Source organism: Caretta caretta, chromosome 3 (genome assembly GCF_965140235.1).
Source record: "Caretta caretta isolate rCarCar2 chromosome 3, rCarCar1.hap1, whole genome shotgun sequence".
NCBI classification, from domain to species: domain Eukaryota; kingdom Metazoa; phylum Chordata; order Testudines; family Cheloniidae; genus Caretta; species Caretta caretta.
Window position 1 is genome coordinate 35,039,325 of NC_134208.1, and position 18,637 is coordinate 35,057,961.

At 44.9% G+C, this 18,637-nt stretch overlaps 1 long non-coding RNA gene across 1 annotated transcript in view; it reads right to left on the reverse strand.

Annotated features, from left to right (window-relative positions):
- Nucleotides 1-782: 782 nt before the first annotated feature.
- LOC142071507 (uncharacterized) overlaps nt 783-18,637 on the reverse strand; it is a 61,640-nt gene continuing 43,785 nt past the window's right edge. Inside the window, exons 3-4 of the long non-coding RNA XR_012667566.1 lie at nt 7,564-7,752; nt 783-1,399 (exon numbers count right to left, since the gene is read on the reverse strand). This is a non-coding gene — a long non-coding RNA (uncharacterized LOC142071507). The remainder of the gene's footprint in view (nt 1,400-7,563; nt 7,753-18,637) is intronic.

The following is an 18,637-nucleotide window of genomic DNA, read 5'->3' on the forward strand; positions in this document are numbered from 1 at the left end:
ATGGGCTGCGTGCCAAAGGTTGCCTACTCCTGACATAGTGGATGGTTTTGCAGCAATGGGATTCCCAAACTGCAGTAAGGGGATTGATGGCATGTGTATCCCTATTGTGACAATGTGGTCTTGTGCCGAAGAGTACATTAACAGAAAGGGCTACCTTTCTATGGTATTGTGAGCACTGGTGGATCACTGGGGATGTTTTACCAGCAGTGCAGATGGTCAAGGAAGGTGCATGACACAAGCATCTTCAAGAACACAGGCCTGTTCAGAAAGTTGAAAGCAAGGACTCTTTCCAGACCAGAGGATTCCCACTGCTGATGTTGAAATGCCAATAGTGATCCCTAGATAACCAGCCTACCCCTTAGTCCCATGGTTTATGAATCTTTAGAATGGCCACCTTGACATCAGCAAGGAACAGTTCAACTACAGACTCTGCAGATGCAGAATGACAGTTGAATATGGCTTTGGCCATTTGAAAGGCTACTGGAACTGTCTAATCATGAAATTAGACCCTCAGTGGGGGGAGGGGGGGACATCCCCACGGTTCTAGCTGTCTGCTGTGTGCTTCATAATATCTGTGAAGCAAAGGAAGGACGTTTTCTACCAGGGTGGAGGTGGAATAGTTGTCTGCTGATTTTGAGCAGCTAGATACCAGTGTACGCACCCTGGTATGGACCTTGTAATGAGTGTTGTGTAGTAATACACCATTGGAAATGCACCTGTTGCTATTATCTGTGAATGATGTGAGCTCCAGCCAGTGTATGTTGTGAATTAATAAAGTTGAATTAAGTTTCCACAAATAGACTTTTATTCCAAATGCATGCAAACTGACATTTATAAATGACTGAAACTTTATAAATACAGGGAAAAGAACCATTGAAAGGAAAGAACAGCTCCTTCCATTTCACAGACACCTACACTAACTTGTGAGAGACATGATTGGTGTATGTATGGTTGTGATTGCCTGTGCTCTCCTCTGGGGTGGAGTGGTAGGAGTAGTGCAGTGGCCACAGACATCACGAGGAGAGAATATGTGTGTGTGCGAGGGTTGGGGGTGGGGAGGTACCAGACTGCCAGGCTCTATGGGCTGCAGAGGGAGGCAAGCATGGGTCTGTTGAACCTGAAGGTCAAGAAGAGTCTCCAGCACGTCTGTTTCTTGCTTGGGAAGTGCTAGCATCTCCTGTGGCACGTGTCTTTCCTTTTCCTTTGCTTTTCTCCTCTCTATCCCTGTCCATGCTGTCTGTGAGGGTGATCCTCCAAGCCCTGCGCTTGGTATCTGAAGCACCGGAGGCTTGCAGGATCTCTTGGAACATGCCATCCCATGTCCTATTCCTTCTCCTCCCAATCTGGCTGAGCTGCTCCGCGGGTATGGATGAAGAGATCTTCCCAGCCACATTTCCATCTGCAAAAGAGACACTCAATTCACAGAGATACTGTTGTATGCACAAGATATATGGAAACTTGGTTTACTGAACTCACTCCTCTTGATCCACACAACTTACAAGCACTACATTCTCACTTCTCCTTGGGATTCAGAGAGCACAGCAGCAGTCCCAGTCATGGTGAGTGCCACCTGGAGGTGGGAAGGGCCAATTTGGGACAATAAGGGTAGGGTAGCTCATGGGCATGAATATAAACAGATAGGGCAATTGAATTGAATACTGGCACCATTTTCCACAGGCAGTAGTAATTTTAGTTCATATTTTACTCCTGAGAGTAACAGAGGCCTAAAGGGAACAGCTCCTGTATGCATCCTTCTAGAGAGCAGGTCTGTATGCTGCTAGCTTGTGCACTGCAATGGTGCCTGCTGAAGTAATTGCTGAGTGGCGTGGGAAAGTGTCCTACTGTTTCAGAAGAAATAAGGCTGCCTTCCACACAACCTTCTGCAGAGGACTGGAGACTACCTCAGGAAAGTTTCCTCAAGATCCATATAGAGGGCACATGGGACATCCCAGTGCACATAAACTGTTCTGCAGGGCTCCCTTTGCCTAACTACATGGGCATGAGAAGCAGATAATGACTCTACCTCCATTGGTTATTTCACTACCTCTTCTAGTATGATTAAAACACTGTAAATGAACAGATGTGTCCTTGTAATATCAAAGCAAACTGCATACTCACCAGAGACTCAATTGTGCTAGAGTGTAGGGACTTTCTCGACTCAGAAAACAGGTCTCCCTGTTTGTCCCCCATACTTCTCCTCTCTCATCCAACACCACCTCCCACTGTTCACTCTGTTGGCCTGTGACTCCAGCTCCCCTGAAGTATCCATGGGGCTCTTATGGGTGGTAGTGGTGTCCCTGCCAAGGATTACATCCAGCTCATTGTAAAAGCAGCATGTCTGTAGCTCCGCATCACAGCAACTGTTAGCTGCCCTTGCCTTCTGGTATGCCTGTCACGGCTCCTTGGCTTTCCTTCTTGTAGCTTTTCTTCCCCATGCTCCGAGCGATCTGCTCATAGGTATCAACGTTTCTATGGCTGGACTAGAGCTGTGTTTGCACAGCCTCTTCTCCCCTCAGACCCAGGAGATCCACCGCTCCAGGCAGGAGCGCATTTGCAGCATGGAGCTGCCATGGTCAGCTGAGCAGTTGCTAGGTGAACTCTCCACACCAAGTAAACAGGAAATGGAATTTCAAAAATTTGTGGGGCTTTAAAAGAGGAAGGATGTGTACCTGGCCATTGGGCAGTGGAGTTCAAAACTGTGACCAGAGCAATCACAGTGAGGCATTGTGGGGCAACTCCTGGAGGCCACTAAAGTAGATGTAAGTAAGTGTCTACACTGAAACTGTGTCAACCTAAGCACTACACACCTCAAAGAAGTGGAGTTATTAAGTCAGCACAGTGTGTGAGTTACATCGGCGGAAGCAACATTTTAGTATAGATGCTTATGGTGTTGGGTTGATGTAAGCTGCCTTGCGTCGACCTAACTCTGTAATGTAGACCAGGCCTAAGCCTCTGTATTTTGCAACCTTTCCTGCCAGCCCCAGTAAAATACCCTTTCCCTTAATCATGTGTATGAGCGGTTACTGGGACTAACTGGGGCTAGTGACTACAAGTCCAGCTGCTGAAGCACCTATAGTCCTTGCCTCAAGGTCATGGTACACCTGGCATGTTACTGCCATCCTAAGGGCCTGGGGTACAGAGTAGCCCCAATACGGGTTAGATCATGAGTTACTGAGCAAGGAACAAAAACAACAAGAAGTACTTGTGGCACCTTAGAGCCTAACAAATTTATTTGGGCATAAGCTTTCATGGGCTAAAACCACTTCATCAGATGAATGGAGTCCATGATGCATCCATGCATCTGATGAAGTGGGTTTTAGCTCATGAAAACTTATGCCCAAATAAATTTGTTAGGCTCTAAGGTGCGACAAGTACTCCTCGTTGTTTTTTCTGATATAGACTAACTCAGCTACCACTCTGAAACCGGAGCAAGGAACAGCGTGTTTGAGCTTCCTTTGGACCAGGTTGGGAGGCAGATTTAAGCCAAGTCACAATCTGGCCCTAAAGGAAACCATTTTTAGAAGATATTTGTGAAGCTTGACTCTGACTCTCCTCGGGAGCTATTGGGTTCTCAGCAATCGTGAAAATCTACCCCCCTCTATAACCACCCACACATGTAATTGTAATGTGCTGTCTATATCCATGAGTACCCAATTTACACACCTATATCTGTGGAAAAAAAATTTTTGTCCAGCACTTGTGATCTTATCATGTCTTGATATTTGGTGTGAGCTTTTATTAAAGCCCCAGTTCCAGGCATGTGATTATGTAGTAATCTCAACTTTCATATATTTTTTTTAACAAGTCTCTGCTTCTCATGGTTGCAGAGAAGATGGAAAAAGCCAACCCTAGAAGTTCTCAAAAAAAAAGATAGATACACACATGACTTTTGGGGGGCATGACTCTATCTATTTTTTTAAAATGTTTGGATTGGCAAAACTGATAACAAAACATACTAATATTTGCACGTTCAACTCTTACAATCTGATATTTTTATCATCTATGGTTTAATAGATCTGTAATCTTTGTGCGGTATCTGTGTGGATCTGATTTGCTTCCTTTGAAATTAATGGGAGTTTTGTCAGTCATTTCTGAAGGCAACAGAATTGAGCTAGAACCAGCTACTTATTCTGCTTTTAGTTACATCCACTCAACCTCACTGATTTGTACTGCTGTGCAAATTGTTACTGCAGCTTAGTGTCTATTCCATTGTAACTAAGGAATACATCCTTAATAGGTATATTTTTCTCCTGTTTGTTTCATATCTTTGTTTTGAGAGAAACAAAACGTGTTTTAAAAATCAAATTCTCATGGGATGGGAAAACTATTTCCCACCCAGCTCTACTGAGCAATAATAATTCATTTTTGTGAAGCTCTTTCACTAACTGGAAAACACCAGCGTTTCCTTCATGAACTCCGGATTTACCAAAAGCCTATTTAAAAAAGTCAGGCTATGTTTGAATGTTAGGACTGCAAATAGCTTCACAAATCATTCATGGGCCTGATTTTCAGAGGGGTTGAGTGCTTGCAAATCTCGTCAGCCATATTTGGAGTTGTGAGTGTTCGACACAACGTAAAATCAGGCCCTAAACTCATTTCTTCTACCCCTATAATTTAAAGGTTAAATTCGATTTTAAATATTACTTGAACATACTTTATCCCCACAGAGGAGAGACATCAACTGGGGGGAAGATAGAAAATGTGTCCTCATACACGATAGGAGGTGAGGAGTTAAAATACCATATGCCTCTGTAGTAGTCACTATGAACTGATGGAGAAGCAGTTTTTTTCCCTGGAATATTTGAAACTAAATTAAGAGAATTGAAAGGGACTAAAATAAAGGAACCCAAAGGTTTAGTTTCCCCTTGTCTGCTAAGCTATTGCCTTCATAAATCAAAACTAGCCCTCAGATGAATAGGCTGCACTTCTGTTGGTTGTTTGCAAAGCAGTTATGGGGCCATGGCAAACCAAACAACATGATCATTGTTTCAGCCAGACCCAGTGCCTTTAGGCTTATCCCCTGCTGCCTCTTGGAGCTCTCTGGTCAGAGAAGCAAAAGTGAGGGGAAATGTATAGTCTGACTGCTTTATTTTCCCTCACCCACTCATCCCTGAGTAACTCAATTGTGATGATTAGGGGTGCTACTTTGTTAGGGCAGTTTTTAGGAAAAGTCACACATGGCAGGTGGGATCTTGGTGCAAAAAGGGCAAATGTCATGGAAAAAGAGGGTTTTTAAAAAGTCAGAAACATTAGGCATTCTTTTGAGCTTAAAAGGACCCTCGGGGTTTTTTGTTTTGCATTTACATTTTTAGTGCAATGGGTCATAGCAACAGGAACTGTGACACCTTTATAGACTTGTTATAACATCAGCATGGTGCTTTAGATACTAAAATAAGAGCTGTTGTGGCCAGATTAGATAGTCATTGCACCCAAATTTTCCTCTTTGTAAACTCAAGCTGAGCACAACTTTTCTTTACTTTATTTACTTTGGTGCAAGGAAAAGGGGAAAATTCATGACTTTGCCATGAAGAATTAAAGCTCTTATTATGGCCCCAATCCTACACCCACCTGCTGGGATTATTGTGTTCTCTGGTAAAGGCCTGTAGGGCTCCACTGGAGCTCATGGTAGCAGACCTCATTGCATGATAGGAGAATATGAATCCACGGGCTTAAGAACATAACAGCAATACTGGGTCAGAACAAAGGTCCATCTAGCTCAGTATCCTGTCTTCCAACAGTGGCCAATTCCAGGTGTCCCAGAGGGAATGAACAGAACAGGTCATCATCAAGTGATCCATCCCCTGTCACCCATTCCCAGCTTCTGTCAAACAGAAGCTAGGAATTTCATCCCTGCCCATCCTGGCTAATAGCCATTGATGGACCTATCCTCCATGAATTTATCTAGTTCTTTTTTGAACCCTGTTATAGTCTTGGCCTTCACAACATCCTCTGGCAAAGAGTTCCACAGATTGACTGAGCACTGTGTGAAGAAATACTTCCTTTTGTTTGTTTTAAACCTGCTGCCTATTAATTTCATTTGGTGGCCCCTAGTTCTTATGTTATGGGAAGGAGTAAATAACACTTCCTGATTTACTTTCTCCACACCAGTTGTCATTTTATAGACCTCTACCATATCTCTTTTCCAAGCTGAAAAGTCCCAATCTTATTAATCTCTCCTCATATGGCAGCCGTTCCATCCCCCTAATAATTTCTGTTGCCCTTTTCTGAGCCTTTTACAATTCCAATATATCTTTATCTTCTCCTTTGTGTTGCCAGTATTATTGTTGAGCTCTTGCTGTGGATTTACTTTGAATCTAGTAAGATGCTCCCTGATGTTTGTTCAACAGTTTATCATCACAGCCACTGATTATCACACGAGTTCCAACATCTCAAACTGTAGATATTAAACAAATTAGAAAATTATTGGATCCATGGCTCTTCTTGCTCCCCCTCTACACTGGCATCCCTCACAAAAATGCAGCCTTAATTATAATCTCATTTGCCTTGGTTGCCTTCTCCTTGTTAGTGCAGTTCTCTTTTTGGAGGCACTATATCCAAAACAAGTAAACTGGTATCAAAACCAAAAATGGTTCTAACAATCCTTCAGGTTCAATTCAGGTTCCTTTCAGCCATTCAGTAAAACGGGTGTGGTGGAGTGTGATGCACTTTCCAGCAATGTGTGATATACTGGAGGAGGCAGTGGTATCAATTTTATTTAAAGTACAAATATAGAATAAAGTCCTAGGAGCAAATTCTGTTCATTTGCCCTGCTCTAAATACAGAGCTAATGCCATGGACTTCTACAGCATTTCTGTGGATTTTCAACTAGAGTAAGTGGTGACACATTTAGGCCTTTAATAATAGTATGTTTATACCTGTAAAGTGTTTATTCCATACCCTGTACCAGTACATTGGACTATATGTCTTCTGCTTACTAATGTACAGAACAGCATTTTCTCTCGTCAAATTCCATTACTTGAACAAAACTGAAACTCTAAAGATGTTCCCAGCCACTCACAAACACAATGAAGAGAGAACTCATTCTCTCTTTGCCTATTAAAGTCTGAGTCATGTGAAGTGTCATACTGTTGGGTTAGGTTTCATGTGAGATAATAAGGGTATGTCTACACTACGAAATTTGGTCAATTTTGTAGAAGTTGCTTTTTAGAAATCGATTTTATACAGTCAATTGCGTATGTCCCCACTAAGCGCATTAAGTCGGTGGAGTGTTTCCTCACTACCGTGGTTAGCATTGATTTACAGAGCGGTGCACTGTGGGTAGCTATCCCATTGGAATTCTGAGTTAAGCTCCCAGTGCCTGATGGGGCAGAAACATTGTCAGAGGTGGTTTAGGGTACATGTCATCACTCACCCCTCCCTGCATGAAAGCAACGGCAGACAACTGTTTCATGCCTTTTTTTCCTGGGTTACCTGTGCAGACGCCATGCCACAGCAAGCATGGAGCCCACTTGGAGATTCAGTCCTGCCTGGAATATCATGCGAGCGGGAGGCTTCTGCCTTAGGCTGCTTTCCCAGCCAGCAGCACCGCGTGGTCGCACTTACCCCTTGCTCCCATGGCTCATGAAGCCTGGACAGTCGTAAGGAGCAGTTCAGCAGTGCAGAATGGTCTTGCGTGGTAGAATGTGCCTTTGGATGATTAAAAGCTCGCTGGTGCTGTTTGCTGACTAGGTCAGACCTCAGCGCAACCAACATTCCCATTGTTATTGCTGCTTGCTGTGTGCTCCATAATATCTGTGAGAGTAAGGGGGAGACGTTTATGGTGGGGTGGAAGGTTGAGGGAAATCGCCTGGCTCAAAATTTTGAACAGCCAGACACCAGGGCTATTAGAAGAGCACAGCAATGTGTGCTGCACATCAGAGAGGCTTTGAAAACCAGTTTCATGACTGGCCAGGCTTCGGTGTGACAGTTGTGTATGTTTCTCCTTGATGCAAACCCACCCCCTTTGTTGATTTTAATTCTCTGTAAGCCAGCCACCCTCCCCTCTTCAAAATAAAGTAACCATTGTTTTGAAACCTTTCTTTCTTTCTTTCTAATTAATTAATTAATTAACTTTAAAAAATGAGATAATGGACAAGGTAGCCTGGGCGGGGTGGGGGAGGAGGGAAGGACAAACCACATTGCTTATTATAGCCACATTAAAAATCAAACTGCTTGAATGACAGCCTTCTATTGCTTGGGCCATCCTCTGGAGTGGAGTGGCTGGGTGCTTGGGAGCCTCCCCACCTGCGTTCTTGGGCATCTGGGTGAGGAGGCTATGGAACATGGCGGGAGGGGAGGCGGTTATACAGTGGATGCAGCGGGGGTCTGTGCTCTTGTTGGCTTTCCTGCAGCTCCAACAGGTGCTTCATCATGTCCGTTTGCTCCCCCATTAGCCTCAATATTGTGTCCTGCCTCCGCTCTCACTTAATTCTTTCCTGGCCTCTGCCACTGAATGCCTCCATGCATTAAGCTGTGCCCTATCAGTGTGGGAGGACTGCATGAGCTCAGAAAACATGTCATCGCTAGTGCGTTTTTTTTCGCCTTCTAATCTATGATAACCTCAGGGACAGAGATGATAGGGGAAGCGTAGAAACATACTACACTCTACAATTCTGGGGGGACTGCATGGTCACCTGTGCTGCTGAGTTCGCTATGCTGACCAAACAGGACATGAAATTCAAAAGTTCCCGGGGCTTTTCCTGTGTACCTGGCTAGTGCATCGGAGTTCAAAGTGCTGTCCAGAGTGGTCACAATGGAGCACTCTGAGATAGCTCCCAGAGGCAAATACCATCGATTTACGTCCACACTACCCCAAATTCAACCCAACAAGGTCGATTTTAGCGCTGCTACTCCTCGTCAGGGAGGAGTACAGAAGTCGATTTTAAGAGCTCTTTAGGTTGACAGAACGGGGTTGGTTGTATGATCAGTCATTCTTAAATCGACCTAATGCTGCTAACTTCCACCCCATAGTGTAGACCAGGACTAATATCACCTGTGTGGCATGCAAACATACATTTCAAAACCTTTTTTCCACTGACTTGTATACTTCACCTGGGTAGTTTTATTCCCTTGTGGCCTCCCCCCACCTCCCAAATGTATTGTTCAGTAAAAATGTGAGATTCACATCTCCAGGAGTCTGAATTAGTCAACAAAACAGACAAAAGCTCAGGCACTGGGTGGTGCAAGCTTCCCTGACCTCCTGAGCTGGGGTGGAATGTTCCTGCTCATTCAGAGGTGCAACCTAATGCCCATTAAGTGCAGTGGAAAGTCTCACATTGACTTGACTGGGAGTTAGATCAACCTTCCAGCCCTTGGCCACTCTACTAGGATGTAGTTGTGGGGTCTGTGGTGTGAACTGACACCACTAAACTTATTTCACTTAGGTCACTAGTCCTCCTCAGCTGCTAATACACACAGGGACTGATTCGCCCCTGGGGCTGAGCTGTACTTGGGCGACTGTCACACTGCTTTTAGCAGCTCACCAAAACTGCACTTCTCAACTAAGTGATGGAGTTTGGCTCTGGCAGACCTCCATTCAGCCGTGTACCTACCTCTTTCCCTCCCACAATTTGCCCCTGATGGAAATGGGGGTGGGAGAAAGCTAGTGCTCCAGACAGCCATGTGGGTTCTTTCACCTTATGTACCAGGGGAACTCTCCGCTGGCCCTCTCAGGCATCAACATAGTCACTGTGTGGCACTGGAGTCTGAATGGCACAAAGTGGGTGTAGCAGACTGGAGAATCCAGCCCATTATCAATAGCTACCAGTGGTGGGTTACTGCACAGGCCCCATGCCCAGGGGCCCCAGCCAATTTGGTGGCCCCCTCAGGATTGCTAGCACTCTGGCCTTGCTCCTCCTCTTCTCCCTGAGGCCTTGCCCCCAGACAGTCCAGAAGCCAGAGCTCGACTGGTGGTGTGCATATTTCTGCCCCACACGGAGCTGGCCTGAGCCCTCCTTTTTCCCCCACATGGGGCTTGCCCAAGCCCTGCCACTCCTCCCTCCTAGCCCTAGAGTGACCAGGTGTCCAGTTTTCGACCAGAACACTTGGTCGAAAAGGGACCCTGGTGGCTCCGGTCAGCACCACCAACCAGTCCATTAAAGGTCTGGTTGATGGTGCTGCAGAGCCAAGGCAAGCTAGTCCCTAACTGTCCTGGCATGGTGCTGCGCCCTGGAAGCGGCCAACACATCTGGGAACTAAGCAGGGGGACCCACAGGGCTCTGCGTGCTGCCCCTGCCCTGAGCACCAGCTCTCACTCCCTCTGGCAAGTTCCCGGCCAATGGGAGCTGCGCGGGGGGGAGTGTCTGCGGGCAAAAGCCTGCCCTGCGTAGGAGCCAGACCTGCTGACCGCTTCTGGGGCACAGCATGGTGCCCCAGGACAGTTAGGGACTAGCCTGCCTTGGCTCTGCAGTGCCACCTGAGGTAAGTCCATGCCCCTGCCCCAGCCCTGAGCCCCCTCCTGTACCCCAAACCCCTCATCCATGACCCCAGCCCAGAGCTCCTAGCCCCTCCTGCACCCCAACCCCATCCCTGAGCCCCCTCCCACACCCCAGAGCCTGCATCCCCAGCCCAGAGCCCCCTCCCACACCCTGAACCCCTCTTCCCCAGCCCCACCCCAGATCCCTCACTCCCTCCTACATCCCAACCCCCTGCCTCAACCCGCAGCCCCTACCCTGACTCCAAATCCCTTGCTCCCACCGCTCAGCATGGAGCCCCCTCCTGCACCCCAAGCGCCTCATCCCCTGCCCCACCCGAGAGCCAGCACCCCCCATCCCAGAGCCCTCACCCCTCCCACACCCCAACCCCCTGCCTCAACCCACAGGCCCCAGCCTGGAGCCTCCTCCTGCACCCCAAACTCCAGCCCCACCCCAGAGCCAGCATCACCACCCGGAGCCCTCATTTCTCCCAAACCCCTGTCCCAGCCCAAAGCCCCCTCCTGCACACTGGACACCTCATTTCTGGCCCCACTGTGGAGCCCACACCCCCATTTAGAGCCTTCATCCTCTCCCGTACTCCTGCCCCAGCCCATTGATAGTGAGTGAGGGTGGCGGAGATTGAGCCACCGAGGGAGGGGGAATGTAGTGAGTGGGGGGTGGAGCCTCGGGGAAGGGGGCAGGGCATCACAGAAGGAGTGGGGCCAGGGTGTTTGGTTTTGTGCCAATATAAAGATGTCAACCATACCAGCCCCTTTTTGGCAAAACTGGGCATTTATCCTGTTTGCTTTTGCCAATTGATGATCAGTTGGCAAGAGCAAATGGGACAAAAGAGCCAGGACATCTGGGGGTAGGGTTTAAAAAGGGGACTGTCCTGCCCAAAATGGGATGTATGGTCACCCTAGGCTGTAGTAAGAGCCACCCAGGGAGCCTGGGCTACTATGGGGAGCCCCAGACCCTCCACCTGCCCTCAGTGTGGTGTTGGGGTACCTGAGAGCAGCCCCTAGCCCATGTCCCTTCCCTCCACGGTGCACCGCACAGGGCAGGTGGAAAGTCCAAGTAAGGTTGCCAATTTTGGTTGGATGAATTCCTGAAGATTATTAATAAAAGATTATCTTTAATTCCTGGAGACTCCAGAACAATCCTGGAGGGGTGGCAACCCTAAGTCCAGGTCTCCCCACAGCAGCCTGGACTCCCTGCACAGCTCTTACCACAGCCTGGCTTCTGGCCTATACAGAGGGTGGGCCCTCAGGGAAGGGAAGAAGCATGCGGTGGGGCCCTGTGGCAGGGGGTGGGGCCAGGGGAAGGGGAGGAGCATGGGGTGGGGCCCTGTGGCAGGGGGTGGGGTGAGGGCCCAAATGTTCTTTGTTCCCAGAGCCCCAATAAATCATCTGCCTCTGCTAGATACTGACCTATAACTTGGAGGTGAAATGCTCTAAACTCAGTTACCAAATCTGGCTTTAATTAAAATCTAAATTAGGAAAAGTTTACAAACTGTGCTTATCTTTATTATGTATATGGAAAACAGTAAATCTTAAATTGAAGTTTCTGCTTTTTAAAATGGACGAGGCAAGAGTGCTAAGAAAATGCCTGAGTAATAACACAGAGCCTAATTGTCACCTCCTCCCCAAAAACCTCTAGGCAAGGAAATGAGCTGCTGGAAACTCAGCAAAGCAAAGCTCATGGAGTTTCTTTTCCAGTCTCCCTTCCAGGGTGGAGGGATTTAAAATTCACCCTTTGTGGAAGAGGCAAAGCACAGAAAACCAATGTAGCCTCAAGCTCTGGGGGGAAAGCTAGACTGTATTCAGAAACCCACATTCATAGAATGTATTCAGCAGCTGCTCCCCAGCTCCATCCCTCCTGGCCCAGGTGGTCTCAGCCCCAAAGTACGCCTCTGGACAGGCTTCTCTGGGCTTCAAGAGAGGACAGAGCATGCTGTGGAGCCATTGCCTTCCCCATTCTGCACTGCCTGACCTGTTTTCTTCTCCGACATGCTGTAAACAGAGGGGAGCACTGGTACATCTTTATTGCTTTCCTTCGAAGTATCCGTTTGGTGTTGACTTTGTATAACAATTGATGTAGCAAACCAGAAGAGAGAGTACCACTTTCCCAAAGCTAAATGCCTGGGCACCACAAACGCACGCTCAACAAGCTGTGAATTGTGGCACTAATGACGCCAAACTATGGCCATGATTCTCAAATGCTGGTGCTAGAAGGCCTGGAGTCTGAGAGATGAGTTTATAGCACTTATAAATTACAGTAGCAGGTATGCCGGCCATAGCAAGATTCCTAGAGGAAACTCCTTAGAATGCAGCTTACTTAGGGAGAAATTCACTGCACCTTCATTTAACCTGCCTAATTGTTCTTAATGTGGGTGGAGTGCATGGAGGTGCCAAATTCAACCTTGAAGTAAGGCTCAGAACTACAGGGCACCTCCTACCACAACTGCACAGTCACTTTCTCTGTGTAGAGTCTGGAATAGTAGCTTTAGCCCTTCTTTGCCACTTATGGGAGACATTAGGGACACCGATGAAGTGAGCTGTAGCTCACGAAAGCTTGTGCTCAAATAAATTGGTTAGTCTCTAAGGTGCCACAAGTCCTCCTTTTCTTTTTGTGCATACAGACTAACACGGCTGCTACTCTGAAACCTGTCATTAGGGACACTGTAGCTGTGGCTTTTGCTGCTCTTCTTTCAGCTCTCCTAATGTAATCACTCTCTCTACAGCACAGATGTCCCTCTGCTATTGACTTCCTCCCATTCAGCTCCACTGTAGGGTACAGTGGTTTAGCATGAGCTCTTTGCACCAGCTTCACTCTTAATGAAACGGAGTACTTGTGGCACCTTAGAGACTAACCAATTTATTTGAGCATAAGCTCAAATCCGATGAAGTGAGCTGTAGCTCACGAAAGCTCATGCTCAAATAAATTGGTTAGTCTCTAAGGTGCCACAAGTACTCCTTTTCTTTTTGCAAATACAGACTAACACGGCTGCTACTCTGAAACCTACTCTTAATGAATGCATTTGTGCCTACAGTTAGAGACACTGCTGGGCTTGCACTGAATCTCCTTTTTAAAAAATCCAACGTAATACAAGCTTCATTACAGGACACACAACAAAGGCAAAGAGGATTTTAAAAACAAAATTCATTCCAATATGTTACACAGCTTTAAATGCAGGATACCTGCAAAACCTGAACTGACTGTATGCTAAAAGCATCATGTATTTCTTATCCCTTTGGGGATGATTTTTCTTTTATACATGAGATGGACTGTATTACAAACAGCTTGTTAAATGTGTGACAGATCGGCTAGAAACTATGGTTCCTGTACTCAGCAGGCCTGCACATTTGCTAATAAACTGACTACATATACAAACAGTCTGTCCCAGGGTTTAAGTTCCTATTACACTGGTTCATGTTTCAACATGCAGCCACTCTGTAGTTTGTGCTTTCAGCAGAACAAGTAAGTGAATGCATATGCATTACAATTCCAGACATCATTCCATACCAGATGTGGTGCCTTTATTTTTAGTACTGCAGGAGTGTCTGCTGACCCTTTCTCACCCCATGTCTAATGAAAGATTGACTGCTCTGGGTTTTCTTATGGTAAATTATATATTAGAGGACAGTGAATTTAAAAATTAATTCAAGATTAATTTAAGGATGACTGCACATGGAATTATTTGGCCAACAGAAGAAAAATGAAAATTTCACTACAAAGAGAAAAAATTGTAGAAGTGTCAAATTTTAATCCAATTTCCTATGAAGAATTATCATGTCCCGAGACCCTTCTCAGAACCACAATTAATCATTCAGAGTGATTCCCCCTTTCCACTTGCTATTCAAGCTCCTCACAAGCCAAAGCACCATTCCTGCTCTTCAGTAAAATAAATTAGCACTGTACCAAACTACTCCAAATGCTTGAAAACATAATGGCTGAAACATACATTTAGGTGAAAGAAAAACCAGCCATTGCATGGACTAAAAAAAAAAAAAGGGGGTGGGAGGCAAGGACAAGAAGTAGCAACCACGTCTAACCAGATTTAAAGGCTTTATGAAGGGCTGTAACTTTTTTTTAGGCAAATGAGAAATGAATCAAAAGCTAGAAAATCGATCTTTCATTTAAGGCTCACTCTTAAGTTTTAGTGGTAGTGTTAGATATAATACAGGCACTTCTGCTTTGCTAAATCAAAAGAAAATACAAAGGCAACTAAATTTTATCCTCTTCATATACCTGATGTGGTTTTTTTTTAATATTAATAAAAATAGGAGGCAAATACTCTGAGAACCAGACAAAGAAGATGGACTCACAGATCATCTTTACAGATAACGATACAAATATTGTAAATATGGAATAAATAGTTAATTTAAACTAGATGTAACATGCTGTATAAAGGCTGCACACAATAAAAACACACCAATTATTATAATGTCTTGGAATATTACTAGTTTTATTCCCTCTCAATCTGTATCTTTTACTATTTCAAGTATTTTTACTGTGTGTAGTTAGTCTTCTTTACTGGCTATAGCTTGTATGGAGTGTGGAGAGAGAGACAGAATACATCATATTGTTTAACCAGCAGAATAACCTCAAAAAAGGGTTTTATTTTCCCCTCTATTGTTATATCCACAGTTTGTCTTATCAATTCCTTATACTTAACAGTGACTATTTTTTTTCCAAGCAGTGAATGTGCAATATAGAGAATAAAACCTCATGCAAATGGAACTCAAATGTGCTTTCCATTGTAGAACATAGAAAATTTAAAGGCCTATCTACATATATAGAATTTGCTAAAGACAAATTATCTGGGCAGCCATGGATAGAGGATAAAAATTGTCAAATCCAGGGTTGCAGTCTGCAGGAGCAGAGCAGCTAATCTGCATAAGCTCTCCCTACCTCCCTGTCCATTTTGTACCTCTCTCTGGCTTGTTCCCTTATTAAAGAAGACAACATTTTAAAAGGGACTCTTGCAGGTTGGCTGATTTCTTGCTGAATCAGCCAGCTTGCTACTGAATCAATTTCTACAGCTTCCACCTCATGAAAGCTAGAAAATGTTTTTAATTGAACATTCTCTTAATTTCCAGAATTTGCTAGAGCAGAGAGATAGCAGAGAAGATAAAAGGCTGAGAAAGGAAACAAATGCACTTTATGCTATACTAATATAATGAGGTGAACTTATGTTCCAGAAAGGCCTGGTCATTTAAAATACATACACAGTATTTACCAGAGAATAATGCATATATCAGAGTATATATAATTGATGCATCAATACAATAATAATTATATAATCCAAGTGGAATTTTACAATTTGGGATTTATTGAAATGCATATTGCGATACTCTGCAGCATGATGAAAGTGCATGCTTAACAGGAACAGGCCTGAGGAAATAATTTTTCGTGATCGGACCCTAATGAATCCTGAAATTGCTCTGGTGATAAAGTTACTAGCTTTCCAACTGAGTGAAGATCTGAAGTAAATATCTTCATTTTACTGGCAAGACAGAAGTAATTTTGGTAACTTAATTTTAATTGAATTTTTCATATTCTGTGCAGTTCTCTAAGTGCCATTAAATTAAATTACAGAAAAAGTCATGTTTGAATTTTATAAATAAAGACTGTGATCCTAAGTCTTCCCTGAGGCAGTGAAAGGTACAGGAAGGCTGTCATCACTAGCCTTTAGGTACCTGTATTACTGACAAGAGCACGCGCCAAAAACCAGGGAAAGCAATTTTTCTTCATGAAAATTGAACTTCAGGAATGTTTTAAAGGGTAGCGCAAAACAAAAAGTACTACACCGTAGTATAGGAATCTTACAGTTTGGTTTTGGTGTCTGTGGTACATTTTGAGTCTGTGTTCTTTGGTGAAACCACAGATATTCATTTTGGAATGTGATGACCTTAGCAAACTACTCCGGAAAGAAAAATTAATTAGTACATAGCCAGACTTCTCAAATTAACCACATCTGAAATGATGTATTTGAAACGCATCATCATCAAATGAGGTGAGCTCAGGGCTCGGCACCGGGAACTCCTGTGTTCTAAACCCACTGCTGCCACTGACTCACTCTCGGCACGTCTACATTGCAGTTGGGAGTGTGCTTCTCTGCTCGGGCAAACAGACACATGCTAACTTTGCTTGAGCTAGCTAGTGGAGTTGGGGGGGCAGCAAAGGCGGTGGCTCAGGCTAGCCATCTGTGTATGTACCGAGGGGGTTCAGATGGGTTTGTACTTCAGGTGACTATCCTGAGCCGCTGCCCCCGGCTACACTGAGATTTTTAACACAGTAGCTTAAGCAAAGCTAGTGTGTGTCTGTTTACCAAGCTAAGGAGCATGTTCCTAGCTGCAGTGTAGATGTACCCTGTGTGGCCTTGGGAAAGTTTTCAATATGGGGATAATGATTACTGCCCTCTTGGCTGAATTGTTTTGTTTGCCTTTTTAGCTCTTAGACTTTATGGCAGAAAGAACCATGGTGATCATCTAGTCTGACCTTCTGTACCTTGTATGCCACAGACCCTCAACTACCCCTCCTGTAATAGACCCATAAACTCTGAGTTACGGAAGTCCTCAAATCATGATTTAAAGACTTTAAAAGTTAGAGAATCCATTATTTATTCTAATTTAAATCTGAAAGTGGCCCATGCCCCATGCTGCAGAGGAAGGCGAAAAACACCCAGGGTCTCTGCCAATCTACTGTTCCACAGCATGCAGGCAGCTCTGGGAGGGATGAGGAGGAGTTGATCAATGTGGGCTGCAGGTGTGGCGGAGGGAAGGGAGCTTGGCTGCTGGTGGGTGCTAAGCATCTGCTAATTTTTCTTCCTGAACCACCTATGGACTTGGTGCCTATGATAGAGAGCAATCATATCTCCCCTCGGCCTTCTTTTGGTTAGGCTCAACAGGGCAAGCTTTGAGTGTGTCCTAACATAAGGTAGGTTTTTCACGCCTCTGCTCATGCTAGCAGCCCTTCTCTGTACTTCTTGCAGTTTGAATTCATCTTTCTTAACATGGGAGATCAGAATTGCACAGAGTATTCCAGATGAGATCTCACCAGTGCCTTGTATAAGGGTACTAATATTTCCCTATCTCTATTGGAAATACCTCACCTGATGCATCCTAGGATTGCACTAGCCTTTTTTCATGTCTGCAGCACGTTGGTGGGTCATGGTGATCCTGTGATCAACCAATACACCCAGGTCTTTCTGCTCCTCTGGTACTTCCAACTGATAAATCCCCAGCGTATAGCAAAAATTCTTGTTGTTAGTCCCTAAGTGCATGACTCTGCACTATTAAATTTCACCGCATTTCTATTACTCCAGTTTTCAAGGTCATCCAGATCTTCTTATATGATATTGCGCTCCTCCTCTGTATTGGCAGTACCTCCCAACTTTGCGTCATCTGCAAATTCCATGAGCACACTCCCACTTTTTGTGCCAAGGCCATTAGTAAAAATGTTAAATAAAACTGGTCCCAAGATTGATCCCTGAGGAACTCCACTAGTAACCTCCCTTAGGTTCTATTTCAAAATGTAAACTGTGTGCGGCAAGGACAGTGTCTTTTTCATGTTTTATGAGTAAGTTTTGGAAGGGATATGAACTCTCAAATTTCAGATGACAAGCCAGCCTCTGACTACTGGGGGTTAGGAGAAAACTTTACTTAGGGGCAGGTTATTCCATAACTGACTACTGCAAGGCTTTTTCCTCTGAAGCAGCTGGTACTGGCCACTTTTGGAGGCAGGATACTGGAGTAGATGGATCACTTGTATGATCCATTGTGGCAATTCCTAGGCTCCTATACACTGCCAAGCACACTGCTGGCAGTCTGTAACAATAACACCATTACTGAGAGGAATCTGACTAATGAGTTCAGTTAAAGAATCAAAATTTGGGGAGCTGCTGTACTGCCACATGCCCAACACATGCCAAATTAAAGGATTTATAAGAATAATTTTAACTGCACTGGAATACTTTACCAGATTTTCAGCATTATACATGACTCACATTCTAATGTGATTTTTGCTGATGGGAAACAGTGAGATCATGGTTGCACAAAGTAAAGCTCAGAAAGAAAGGTGATATATAATTAATAGAACTGAGGTAGAATGGGAGGAAGGAAAGAGAGTTTGACTAAGGGAGTGCAGGATGGAAAGTGATGGATGACACTGAATTACATACATCACCAGCAGGGAGGTAGGAGAAAGAGGGAAGCTTGATG